Raw genomic sequence first — 13,424 nt, 5'->3', positions numbered from 1 at the left:
GTATCATACTTAGTTTTTAATGGATTTCTTATGCCGAAAGCTTAACCTACCTTATTATTCGTTGAAGAGTTTAACGAGAATGTATATGGCTTACCAAGACAACCACAAGAACCTTGAAAGGTCCCTTTTCCACCATATTTTAATTGTCATGTTAGTCAGACATCGTTTGGTTCAAATTAGGGATAATTAGGATTATTTTCTTGCTCATAACAATTATGGTAAACCTATGGTGTTTGACCCTATTCAGTCTTCCACCACCATGGGTCCTAACCCCTCTCATGTTGATTTAAATCCATCATTGGTTGAGGAATTACATTAGGACGAGTGCAAGGCATCTATCCAAGCACCAGGGTCACCTTCTTCAAAGGATAGTCAGGTTAAAATTTCGAAAATTATGACCTCTCTCCAAGTTACTAGGAGTGCATCGAAATCTTACAATTAGAATCCCTTTGAAACTCCTCAGCCTGAACCCCAATCTCTTCAACCTACAAAAAAACATCAAAGTGATCAAATACATCAAAATGTATAGGACATGGCTCAAGTAAGACAATTGAAAAGGAAAATTGCTAGAGCCTGAGGGACCAGGCATAAAAATCCCCCTGAGATTGTTTCCTTGGTTGACATGGAAACTAATCCTGAGCCATCACTGAAAAGAAACAAGCCTCATTCGCAGGGTGCTCCTCATGGTCACAATAACACTACCAATTGTGATGATTCCTCCTCAAGTAACCCCCATTCAAATGATTTAATCTCCAACATGTATTGGAAGCAACAATATATGCTCATTGTCCCTTGTCTAGAACACCAAATCAACCAACTTATTTATGAAAATAACAAGTTGAAATCTTTGTTCCACACAAAGGATAAGTCTAATGAACAAAAATCATTTAGTATTGAAAGTAAAACCCAGTCCAAGGATACTCACATCATGATAAATTCTCTAAATCTCAAAGTTACCATTTCCCTAGAATTAGAGGGATATGATGCAGGAAAATAGTCCATTTATATTTATATATGCATATGAAGTATTACAAGTAATCAAGTTGTTTTATTTTAGTTTTCTATTTTAGAATAAAATACTCACTACAAAATCAAAGATTTATTAACAGCCTCATTCGAGTAACACTATCAGATTATTTAATTTTAGTTTGTTTCTTTAACAAGTTCTCCATGTTGGCATTACAATCATCTTGGATATCATGACCCACGATACTTTCAGTCACCATGTTCCCATTCTTAACCTCGTATGGGAATCCTATCTACCACATGTTTTATTTTAATTTGGTCATTTGGCTGAGAGGCCTAAAAATGAAACATTTCTCTTTATCTTTTGTAACTAAAAGATAATTTTTAGTTTTACTTTGTGTTGAAAGGTTGAAGGCCTATGGTTATATATACCCCTCACTTTGATTGAAAAGGGGATCTGAAAGGGAACATTTTGAGACAAGGATATTCCGGTTGGATCTTGACTGTGGAATATCTTTAATACAAGTTCATTGATTTGATTTTATTTAATCTGGTCTTTTTTCTTTACATTACATAGTCATAGGAGTATCTTATTTATTCTCCTGTAAATTATTTTTTGAGATTTAGAAGATGATGTTATTTGCTGGATGATTTTATCTCTTAAGTAGAAAATTGTTTCCATTGCATTTCTTTGTTAAAAAAATAAAACATTATTTCGATTTGTTATTATTTTATTTTATCGATATTTTTTTGCAGTGACTCTTGTCCTAAGAAGTATTGACCTAGACATCACTTCGATTTGGATTCCTGTGATTGTATTATGGGTATTCAGATTGATAGAAAATGTCATTTTTTATTTACGAATTGATGATAATGTTATTGTTGTAGATGATTGTTTTATTCGCATCATTACTTTAGTTACCAGGTTTTATTGATTGTTTTCATAAATCCAATAATTAAGGTATATGAAATTTAAAGAGATCATGTGTAGTATTCCCTTTTGTCTCTCTTGGCCAAGCAATAATTAGAATTATATATTAGATAACTTTTCCATTTGTTTCTTAATGTAGAATCTGAAGAGGATAATATAGTTAATTTTTGTTTGTCCTCTGTAATAAGGAACTTGTAGATTTACAATTACTTGTTTTGTTATTATTTACATTAAGGAATAGTTTTGATTCAATTTGCAATTTTTTTAGGAACAAGATTTCATTTTGTTTTGACATATTTTGCAAGGTTTATTGATAATGTATCCTCTTTGAGCCACTTACATTATGTTTTGGCCTTTTATTTTTTGTAACATAATATTTTGTACGTTGTATCATATCTTTATTTTGTAAGAGTAATTATCATATTTTATTTCTTAATTCCGATTTCTAAATGAGATATGTGAATTAGAATTATTTAGTATATTAGTAGTGAAACATTCAACCCTTCGTTTTCATGTTCATAACATATTTAGGATGTTTGATTTATATTATTTCTTTTGCACAACTAACTTAATAATTAATTCTAGTTTAGTTTAAACATAATTTAGTATAGAAATAGTTTATATTAATGTAGAATAACCATAGCTTAGATTAGTTTAGATTAGATTAGTTTTTCCCTAGATTAACTCTTTTCTAAGAAGAAATGATTCAAGGCTAACAAATCCTATAACCCCGTTGAGGATAGCTATACCAAACATCTTTGGCTACTAAAGAGCCTCGTTATGGGCTATTCCTCCCTTATTGACTTAGGTGTATAAGGCTTGCATCAACAGGACCCAAAATTTAATTGTTGATTGAAGGAGCTACTGGTGGAATCATCTAAGTGTCAGGCCATTGTTCATATAGTGAGGTCGATCACCAAAGGGGCTAGCGAGAATCAAATGTCATGGTTGTGACAATTGTGTATTGAGTTCCCAAGGAGAATGTGGTACCTGATGTGGTGAATTTTTGGAGTACTTGGAAGGTTTGTTAGTCCATCACTGCATTACATGAAATATTTTCCAATTTTTATGGGCCCATTACCCACAAAGAATTTATTTTGTCATAACCATAATATTGGTGGCTATCAGGTGGTATGAAAGCATGGAAAAAAGATTTCTTGATTGTTCAAGAAATATGAAAACAACTTCTAGCTTCGGCTATGTAGAAGTTGTTGAAACTTCCATATTTGTGATTGTGGGTAGAATTTTCAAGAGAAATGAGTAGCATGCAACAACCTAAGGATCAGAGGAAGCTCAAAACATTCCAAAGGAGGTGAACCTATGATACCAAAAGGAAAAATTCATAGGAGAGAAGTTTGGTGAGGTGTTGGTGGAGGCTTGGTTGTAGCTCACCACTGAGTATGCGAAGACGCTCAATGATATTTTAGGAGAAAGAAGACCAATATTGAAGATGAATACAGAGTAGCAATGAAAACACATGATCAATAGATCATGAACATTTTCTATCGCAGGATTTTGATGTAGGAGCATTACTCCCTCCCCCACCTCCCCCCTTAAATCAAAGTTGAAATCTTGACCTTCTAGAAGGCGCATCATGGCAAGGAGTATGTGATTTCCTAGTGACTGCATATCAAGGATGATAGGTTGGTTATTTTATCATTTCAAGCATGTAATTATATGTAGGCCTTAGATGTTACACCTTAATGTAAACATTTTTTACATTCAAATTTTTTATATTGTAATTTTATTTTTATTAATAAAATTACTAACAATTTTTTTAGATAAAATAAAATCATAATATACATATTACATTAAAATAAATAGCTTATAAATAGTTGTTATAAATTAAGGTCCATGTTACCATATAAATTAAAATAATAATTTCGTAACCATATTTAAATTTTATTAATAATCACATAAAATTGAATACTTACAGTATAACAAGATTCTTAACTATAGGAGGTGGAGGAGGCTGTTAAAGACATGCCAAATGATAAAGCTCCGGGCCCAGATGGTTTTACTATAAACTTCTACAAAGCTTGTTGGCAAACAGTCAAAATAGAGGTCTGGGAAGTAGTTGAAGATTCAAGACGATCTGGCTCAATTCTTAAAGGCCTAAACTCTACTTTCCTAGCCCTAATCCCCAAAGAAGAGGAAGCCCGAACTCCAGAAATGTTCCGCCCCAGAGCTCTGTGCAACGTGATTTATAAAATCATCTCTAAGGTCATCGCTAACAGACTTAAACCTATCCTCCCTGACATCATCTCGGAGGAGCAGTCAGGCTTCGTGGAAGGCAGACAAATTCTAGACAACATCCTCTTGGCGCAGGAGATGATACATACTTTGCAGTCCAGAAAAATCCCTGGTATGATGATTCAGCTTGACCTTTCAAAAGCTTTCGACAAAGTAAATTGGAATTACCTGGAGGCCACATTAAGGGCTTTTGGTTTTGACAATCGGTGGACCAAATGGATTCTCGCTCTTATCAAGTCAACAAACTTCTCTATTTTGGTTAATGGATCCCCCTCGGCCACCTTCTCTTCTTCCCGAGGCATAAGGCAAGGAGACCCACTGTCCCCCTTCCTTTTTGTGATCCTCATGGAAGGGATTAGAAGATATATTCACAGAGCCAAAGCGGAAGGGAAAATTAATGGATTGCGCCCTCTCCCCTCCACCCCTGCAACTACTCACCAGCAGTTTGTCGATGATACTATGCTGCATGGCTCTCCAACTATCAAAGAGGCCAAGGCTTTCAAATCTATCTTATCTCTTTTCAGCATGGCATCAGGTATGGACATAAACCATTCCAAATCGACTATTTTTTTCTTTAACACTCATGTTTCAATTCAGAGCCATCTCACCAGCATCCTAGGCTTTCGAAAAGGTTCTCTACCCTCGAAGTATCTGGGAGCCCCGCTCACCACCAAGCCTTGGCAAAAGGTTCATTGGGAAAGGCTCATAGCAAACATGGAAAAAAGATTCAAACATTGGACCCACAGGGCTCTTAACTTTGCCGGACGCCTAGTTTTAACTAAAGCCATCCTACAGGCCATCCCTCAGTACATGCTTTCTATCCTCCCGGCGCCCAAGGCCATCCTGCAGAAAATCCGATCCATCCAAAGATCCTTTTTATGGAGTGGCAGCGCAGAGAGGGGGAAGTGGGCTCTCGTGGCCTGGGATAAGATCTGTAAATCGAAACTTGCTGGTGGTTTAAACCTAATAGACCCCGATATTAGCAACAAAACTGGTGGAGCCAAACTGTGCTAGCGCTGGCTGAAAGAGACCAACCACCCCTGGGCCAGACAATGGAAGGAGAAATACACTCCTAACTGCAGAGACCAGGACCTCATAAGACTTCAGGAATTGCCAGAAGGTTCTCCAATCTGGAATCTAGCAAAAAGAAACCGAAACCTTATTCAGGACCACAGCTTTTGGGAGATCCGAAATGGGGAATCAGATTTCTTCTGGGAAGATGCCTGGAAACAACATCCAAAGCTTGAAAACCCAGACCTTGAAGATTACAAAATAAACTGTCATAACAGGGGAAAATACACCGTTCATCATTACTGGATCCCCAATGGCATTGACCAGGATTGGAGAGAATGGACCCTTCCAGATACCGAAAACCCTAATGAGGAAAATAATAACATTCAAGACCTGCTTCAAGTCCTACACAAACAGAAAATTAGGATAACCTCGGAGGCGGACAAGCTGAGGTGGGGTATGAAGAGCAATGGCAACTTCACTCTTAAAGAAGCCAGAGAGCAGTTGGAACTCACAGAGCAGGGGGAGACAGCCCCATGGTTCACCAAGGTTTGGGATCCCTTATTCTGGCAAAAAATTCAAACCTTTCTATGGCTCCTTATGAGGCGTAAGACGCTCACCTGGGAGAACCCGCAAAAAAAAGGCTTCGAAGGCCCCTCCTTTTGCCCTATGTGTAATCAAGCAGAAGAAACTATGAATCACTTATTCAATACATGTGAATGGGCTAACCACATTTCGCAAGGGATAGAAACTATCATGCAGCAAAACAGAAGAGATATGGACTCCATCCAAAACACCATCACCAACTGGCCAAGCAATTTCTCTGAAAACCCTCAAATCAATAGCATATGGAAAATTCTGCCAGGTTTTATCACATGGACAATATGGAAAGAAAGGAACAGAAGAATTTTTCAAAACGAGCACAAGAATATAGAGCACCTGAGAATTACCTTAATTGAGAACATTCGCCAATTGATTCTGGTAAAAAGTAAAGTAGACCCATCCAACCAAATCTCCGCGGAAGACCAGAGAATCCTGAATGTTTTCAACATTCACTACGATCAAAGCCAAAAGCCCCAAGCTAAACATCAGAACATCAACAACATGCCAAAGGGATGGACTCGACCTCCTGAAGGCTTCCTGAAACTGAACTTTGATGGGGCCTCGAGAGGTAACCCAGGCCTAGCTGGCATAGGAGGCCTCATTCGAAACCAGAGAGGTGAAATAATCCATATTTACAGTCAAGCTTTGGGAGAGGGCACTAATAATGAAATGGAATTCGCAGCAATGGAAAAAGGTTTAACAATTCTTCAAAGAAACCAGGCAGAAAACACAGTAATTGAGGGTGACTCTGAGATTGCCATTCTGGTGGCAAGGAAAATCTATGGGGGAACGCCGACCAGCAAGGTAACCAAGCACTGGCGCCTGGCTATGGTCACAGAGAGCATAGGGAAATTGCTCGGAAAAATGAAAGGCCTCATCTTCCAGGCGGTAAGAAGGCAGGCTAATTCGGTTGCCGACCACTTGGCAAACCATGGGATCGAGAACCCAAACGGAATGGTGGACAGCTGTTGGCATCAGGTCGAGAGTAATCAATTAAAGGAATGGTGCTCTCACCTCGCACGAATAGATTTGGTGGCAGCTGACAAGGTAGAATGGCAGGCCGCCTAATTCACTACCACAAGAGTATGGATAGGCCGACGGGACGAGAGCCATCAATTCACAGCAAGCATCGAAGGACAACCTGGTTGAGGGAAATAATGCGCACCGCAGGCCACAGACAATTGTACAGTATCATGATCCGGAGTGACATAAGCCGCCGCAGATCCGCAGGACAGAGGGACACTTGGCACATTCAAAACCGTGCAGGAGGAGGTGATCGAAAACATTCCCAATCATCTCAATTGCCCTCCACAACTCCGAATTGCAGCATTTATGTTGATCGGACATGCAAATTGCATGTCACGATCCGTTCCCCTGCTCGAAATCTTCCCGCTATTATCTATATATCCTTCCTTGCTCTCCATTGGAACATCACTGCTCCGGTGCTCAACAATCAGAGATCATCGATTTGCATTATCATTTAGGCAAGCAACAATCAGGAGAGGGCTCCCATGGTGGGGGAAGGTTGTCGAAATCAATCTGTAAACAGAGACCTGCAGCTGGCTAGAGATATGTTCGAGCGGAGAACTTCCCAACAGAACAAACGGAAAATCATTGACCTGGAGGCCTCGGCACAAGAGGAAGAGAGCAAGATATCCGACCATCAGTTAAGCCAGGAAGTAGACTGGCTGCAAGATCCGGGGACACCCAACACTCGAGCGACTCAGTTCGTTCGCACTCAAGTAGAAGCGTGGCGCACGAAGACTATCCTGGCTAAGGCCATGGATGTCCAAGCTGAACAGGCTGAGCAACTGCGAACTATCCAGCAGTTTGCTGCCACAATGACAAAGGACCACATGGCTGTGGTTCAAAGCAGTGAATTTAAACTCACCGCTCTGCATGAGGAGGTTGATACTATAAGCAAAAAGCTCACTGTCCTGATCAAGCTACTTAGGAAAAGCATTGAGCAAGACAGCAAGCCTCCAGAGCTGCAACGGGGTGGTCCGTCGAAGGTCAACCAGGAAAATGCACTCAACTGCAAAGAGATGAACACAGTGCCAGACCCCCTGAAAAAATTCTGATCAGTCTTCCCTGTCCCTCTGTCGGACTTTGTCATGTATGTTTTGTTTTCATTTTCTCAGTTATGTGCTAGCAAGTTTTTTTGGCCTAAGTCGCCCTGCGTGGTGCACTTTTTGGTAGCACTCTGTCTCTCATGTTTGCTACTCTCCCAGTCCTATGTTTCAAACTATTTTTAGCTGGTAAGGCCTGCCTTAAAGCGGCCAGTCAACTACTTCGGTATAATTTTTGTACTATATGTTACTCTTGTTAATATCAAAGCTTATTTACAAAAAAAAAAGATTCTTAACTATGAATATTCACCCTCATATTACCATGGATATTATTAACTTCTAAATAGGCTTTGTTACAATACCACGGCTCATCAATACCATATTTTCAAAAACCATATATCATTTCAAAATCAATATATTTTATAAATAGTTTATTTTAATTTAATTTTATAACATTTTTTAAATTAAAATGTAATACTCATAATAAACATACAATATAATAAGATTCATAACCATGAATATTCACCCTCATTTTACCATGGATATTATTAATTTGTAAATAGGTTTTGTTACAATACCATGGGCTAGTACTGTGGGTTATCAATACCACACTTGCTAAAAAACCATAACTCATTTCAAAATCAAAAATATTTTATAAATATTTTATTTATAATATTTATTAAGTTAAATCTAGAAGCAAAAAGGTGTGGGAGATATGTTGTAGTAGTGTGAATGTTTGCAAACATTTATATGTGGAATCAATTAAAAAATAATAAAAGATTAAAAGTAATTTCTTACATAGAGATGTTGTAATGCCCTGTAAACATTTTGAGTATCTTAAAATACATTGAAATTAAAATTAACATTAACATTAAATTACAAAAATAAAAATAATTATCAATAAAACCTTTTGAATGGGCCAAATTACATAAAACTAAAAACAAAACAAAATAAAATAAAGATAAAATCAATAATAATAATAATAATAATAATAATAATAATAATAATAATTATTATTATTATTATTATTATTATTTATAATGATGATGATGATGAATGTCTACTAAGACCAATGTGGTCTATCAAACCTTAAGAAAGTTAGAGATTAATTGTGACTCTTTAATATTTTATTTCTATAATCAAAAAGAAGGGAAAGAAGGGCTCTAAGATCACCATAGTTTTGTTGAATTAACAAGTCAAGAAGGTTGGTAGTGTGGCAAATGTTTTGGACATAAGAACATATGTGAGTAAGAGATAGGAAATCTAAGAGAAAGTGTTTTTCATCTTCAAGTCACTTTGTATTGCAAAGATGATAGATTTTTTCTTCCGAGGTTGTTTTGGGAATAGAGGTTGTTTTGGGAATAGATCAATGTCTGGTTTCACTATGAAGCTCATGAGAATTAGTTCTTATCTTTGCAATGTTCATTTTCACTTTTGTACTTGTGAAGGCAAAAAGATAATTTTGGTTAGCAATGGTGGGGTTGATCACCTCCTTATAATACCTTAGTTTTCCTTTTCCCTTTATCTCCTTATCATGCCACAATTTATCCTTAAATTTGGAGGTAATAATAGTTTTAATATTAGCCTTATTCCCCAAGATGATCTCCTCCTTTATCCCCTAATGGCCGAGTCAAGACTGCGTACCTTATGTCATTCATGCTTGAGAAATAAGTGGGGATTTTGGCTAAATTAGAACCAATTTTGGGGAACCTCTTGGCTTCCATGTTGTAAAGATTCTTCTTATACATCCAATACCTAAACATAGTCATGCTTTCAAAGGGAGAAATGCTAGCTTCCATCAAGAGGATAGGATAGGGAATATTTCCTTTAATCTTGAGGTTGTAGGTTATAAATTTCTTTTGAATCATTTTTTATCTTCCTGCACGACTTTCGAGATTTACTGTAACCCCAAACCTCACATCCATATAAAATAACAAGGGTGGCTAAGAGTCTCAAAGAGGAAGCTTTTTTTACTCGAAATCTAGAGATCAGCTCACTTACAATTGTTTTCAAGCTCATAATAAGTTTTCCAACCTCCAATAAAACTAACCTAGATCCATCTGAACTCCAGATCCATCAAGGATCAAATCTCTTGAGATGCAAACCTCTTTTAGAGTGAAAAGGGATTTGATCCTTCTTGATGCTTGGTACATCTAGAGTTAAGATGAATCTAGGTTGATATAAATATAAATATAGATTGTATTAATATTGAAAAAATTAAAAGAATAATTCATCCTCAAATATAAATGCTAATTCTCAATAATTGATATATTTGATAAAGACTTATTATTCTCAATAATTAATGGATCATATCAACCATTTTAAAATTGTATTGTTGTTTTTGTATAACTCTCTAAAATAAGATACATTGTGTTGATAGCCCAATAACAAAGAATTACAAGTATTAAATTATTAAGCCCAACTCCCTATTTCCACAATCTGATAATGGACATTTTCACACTTTCTTCCATTTCATGAATTTCAACTATATTAGGCTTTTTGAATATTTTAGTACATTTCATAATTTCTTTATATCTATAGAAACCTTATACAATTTATAGAATCAAAAGATGCATTAAATGATATTTAGAATGTTGATATCTTTTTATTCAAAGATCTCTCAACTTGCCATATTTATTTATTTATAGTAGTGTTGTAAAACATTTTTAATATGACTAAATATTTTTTGTGTTAACAAACTCTACAAGTTATGTGAACTAATCAAATTTGCATAATGCAATGTGTCTTACTTTTTCATATATAGAACAATATATCATCACATACACATTATCTCATTTTCTTCTTGTTTTTAAAGCATAAGCATTCTTTTATGTTTATATTTTTCTTCTTTCTATTTCAAATATTAAGAATGCTAACTTAAATTAACAAAATCTATATTTCTTTTATATTAGAAATTTTCTTAAAAAACATTATTATTATTATGTGTTAACAATCATTAAATTATCTTTATTTTAATAAAAACAATTATACTAATTGAAATAATTAATCTTCTCTTCAATTTCTAAATATTTAATTAATTTTCATACATATTTAATAATATATTAAAATAAAATATATAATTACAACTCATACCTCATATTAAAAAAAAAAATCCATGTAAACTTATTAAAACATAAAAATTTAATACGTGTAATTTAATTACAATAAATTATCACAATTATAACCTAGGAAGAAAGTGGGCAAAAATTCTTCACGATGGACTATGATTCACTCGCCAAATCATCTCAGCACATCATCCTTTAGATATCTCCTTGTATTCGATTTATGCCCTATAATTAGATATCTCCTTTTAAATTTGAACATATCAGGAATATAATTATATATTTTCTTTATATATAATTATTGAGATAATTGTGTCACGTTTTATATATAATTCAGGTTTTTTAAATTAAATGTGATTATATTTTTGAATTTCATCATATCATGAATATAATTAAACACATTCTTTATATATAATTATTGGGATGGCAATGTCATTTTTTAATTTATAATTGAGTTTTTTTTAACTAAATGTGATTAAATCTTTGAATTTGAACATATCATGAATATAATTGCACACTTTTATTATATATAATTATTGGGATGACTGTGTCACTTTTTATATATAATTGATTTTTCTTTAACTAGATGTAACTAGACTTTTGAATTTAAACATACTATGAATATAATTACACACCTTTTCATAAATATAGTATTAGGATGACTATGTCACTTTTTTATATATAATTGATTTTCCTTTCATTAAATGTAACTACATGTTTAAATTTGAACATATCAAAACTATAATTACACACTTTTTTTATATATAATTATTGAAATGACTCTATCACTAATAATTGAATTTTTGTTTAGCTAAATATGATTACGTGTTTAAATTTAAACATATCACAAATATAATTACAAATTAAATAGATGTCTTAAAATTTGAAAATATCAATATAAGTACAAATTAAAACTAAAAAAATAAAAAAAACATATTCTCGAAAATCAAATAAACATAATAATCAAACCATGCTTCTCAATAATTACATAGTTTTGAAATTTTAAACATATTTTCCACCCAACAAATTACGCCACAGCTGTGATCAACTTTGAAAGCAGGACAACAACTATTGAATTATTTAGGCCCCATTGCCACAATCGGACAAACCTCATTTTCACACTTTCCTTTAATAATCAAACCATGCTCCTCAATAATTACATGGTTTTGAAATTTTAAACATATTTTCCAACCAACAAATCACGCCACAGCTGTGATCAACTTTGAAAGCATGACAACAACTATTGAATTATTTTTTACCCATTGCCACAATCAGACCAACCTCATTTTCACACTTTCTTTTAATAATCAAACCATACTTCTCAATAATTACATAGTTCTAAAATTTTAAACATATTTTCCACCCAACAAATCACCCCACAGCTGTGATCAACTTTGAACGCTTGACAACAACCATTGGATTATTTAGTCCCCATTGCCACAATCGGACAAACCTCATTTTCACACTTTCTTTCCCATCATACCTTTTAGTACATATATTCATGATTTCTTCACAAGGGGAGAATCGCTATACTCCGCATTTATAAGAATACCGACTTTCTTGTGGGCTCCCATCGATCAGCGCATCCTTTTTTCCGGATTTGCCTTTATTCAATTCATACTCCCCACATTGCATAATTTCTCTTCGTTTTCTTCCATCAAAATTCCCTCCCCGCCTCACAACTTCTCATCCAATATTTTTCTTTTCCAGAACTCCAATTCATATCGCATAATTAGGAAATTTTTATTGATAATCATAATTAAGAGTTTTTTAATAATTATTTTTTATATATATAAAATTGTGTTTTTTTAATGGAATTGTTTTTAGTAAGATTTTTTGGTGCTAAAATACGGTAGAAAAATTTAAAGTGAAATTTTGATTTGTGTTATTTAAACTGGTTTTTTGAGTGTATATATAGATTCAGCGCCATGAAAAACCCTTAGGGCACTTCGATTTGTACAGGGATTATCCATCAAACTTGTGATTTCAATAAATTCTAGCCAGATTTTAAAGAAATTAAACCAAAAAAACTATCAAAAAAACTTCAAAAAAATCTCACTAAAAATAATAAATTTTTAAATTACATAAATAACATCCTTGAATAATATATATATATAACTCAATATCACTTTTATATATAATAATTACATCTTTAAATATAAAAATATTATAAATATAATATATATTAAAATAAAATAAAAAACCAAAATCACAAAAATCTAACCATACACTCAATAATTATCAACCACTTATTTTGAAATTAAAAACTTATTTTGCATCCACTTATCCGGCCATGCTGAAATTAACTTTAAATATTCAATTATTAAATTCTTACCTCTCCACTCCCTATATTTGAAATAATTTCTCACTTTCTTTCGTCTCACTATTTTCCTAAATAATACATTTTATAAAAAAATTGAATATTCAATTATTAGATTCTTACGTCCCACTCCCTAAATAATTTCCCACACTCACAATTTTCCTAGTTAATATATTTTATGATTTCTTCACAGCGGTGAATCGTTATTT

Source organism: Pinus tabuliformis, chromosome 2_1, assembly GCF_031772625.1.
Source record: "Pinus tabuliformis cultivar Carrire ecotype Pingquan chromosome 2_1, CPIR1, whole genome shotgun sequence".
NCBI classification, from domain to species: Eukaryota; Viridiplantae; Streptophyta; class Pinopsida; order Pinales; family Pinaceae; genus Pinus; species Pinus tabuliformis.
Note: the sequence above shows the minus strand (reverse complement) of the source record.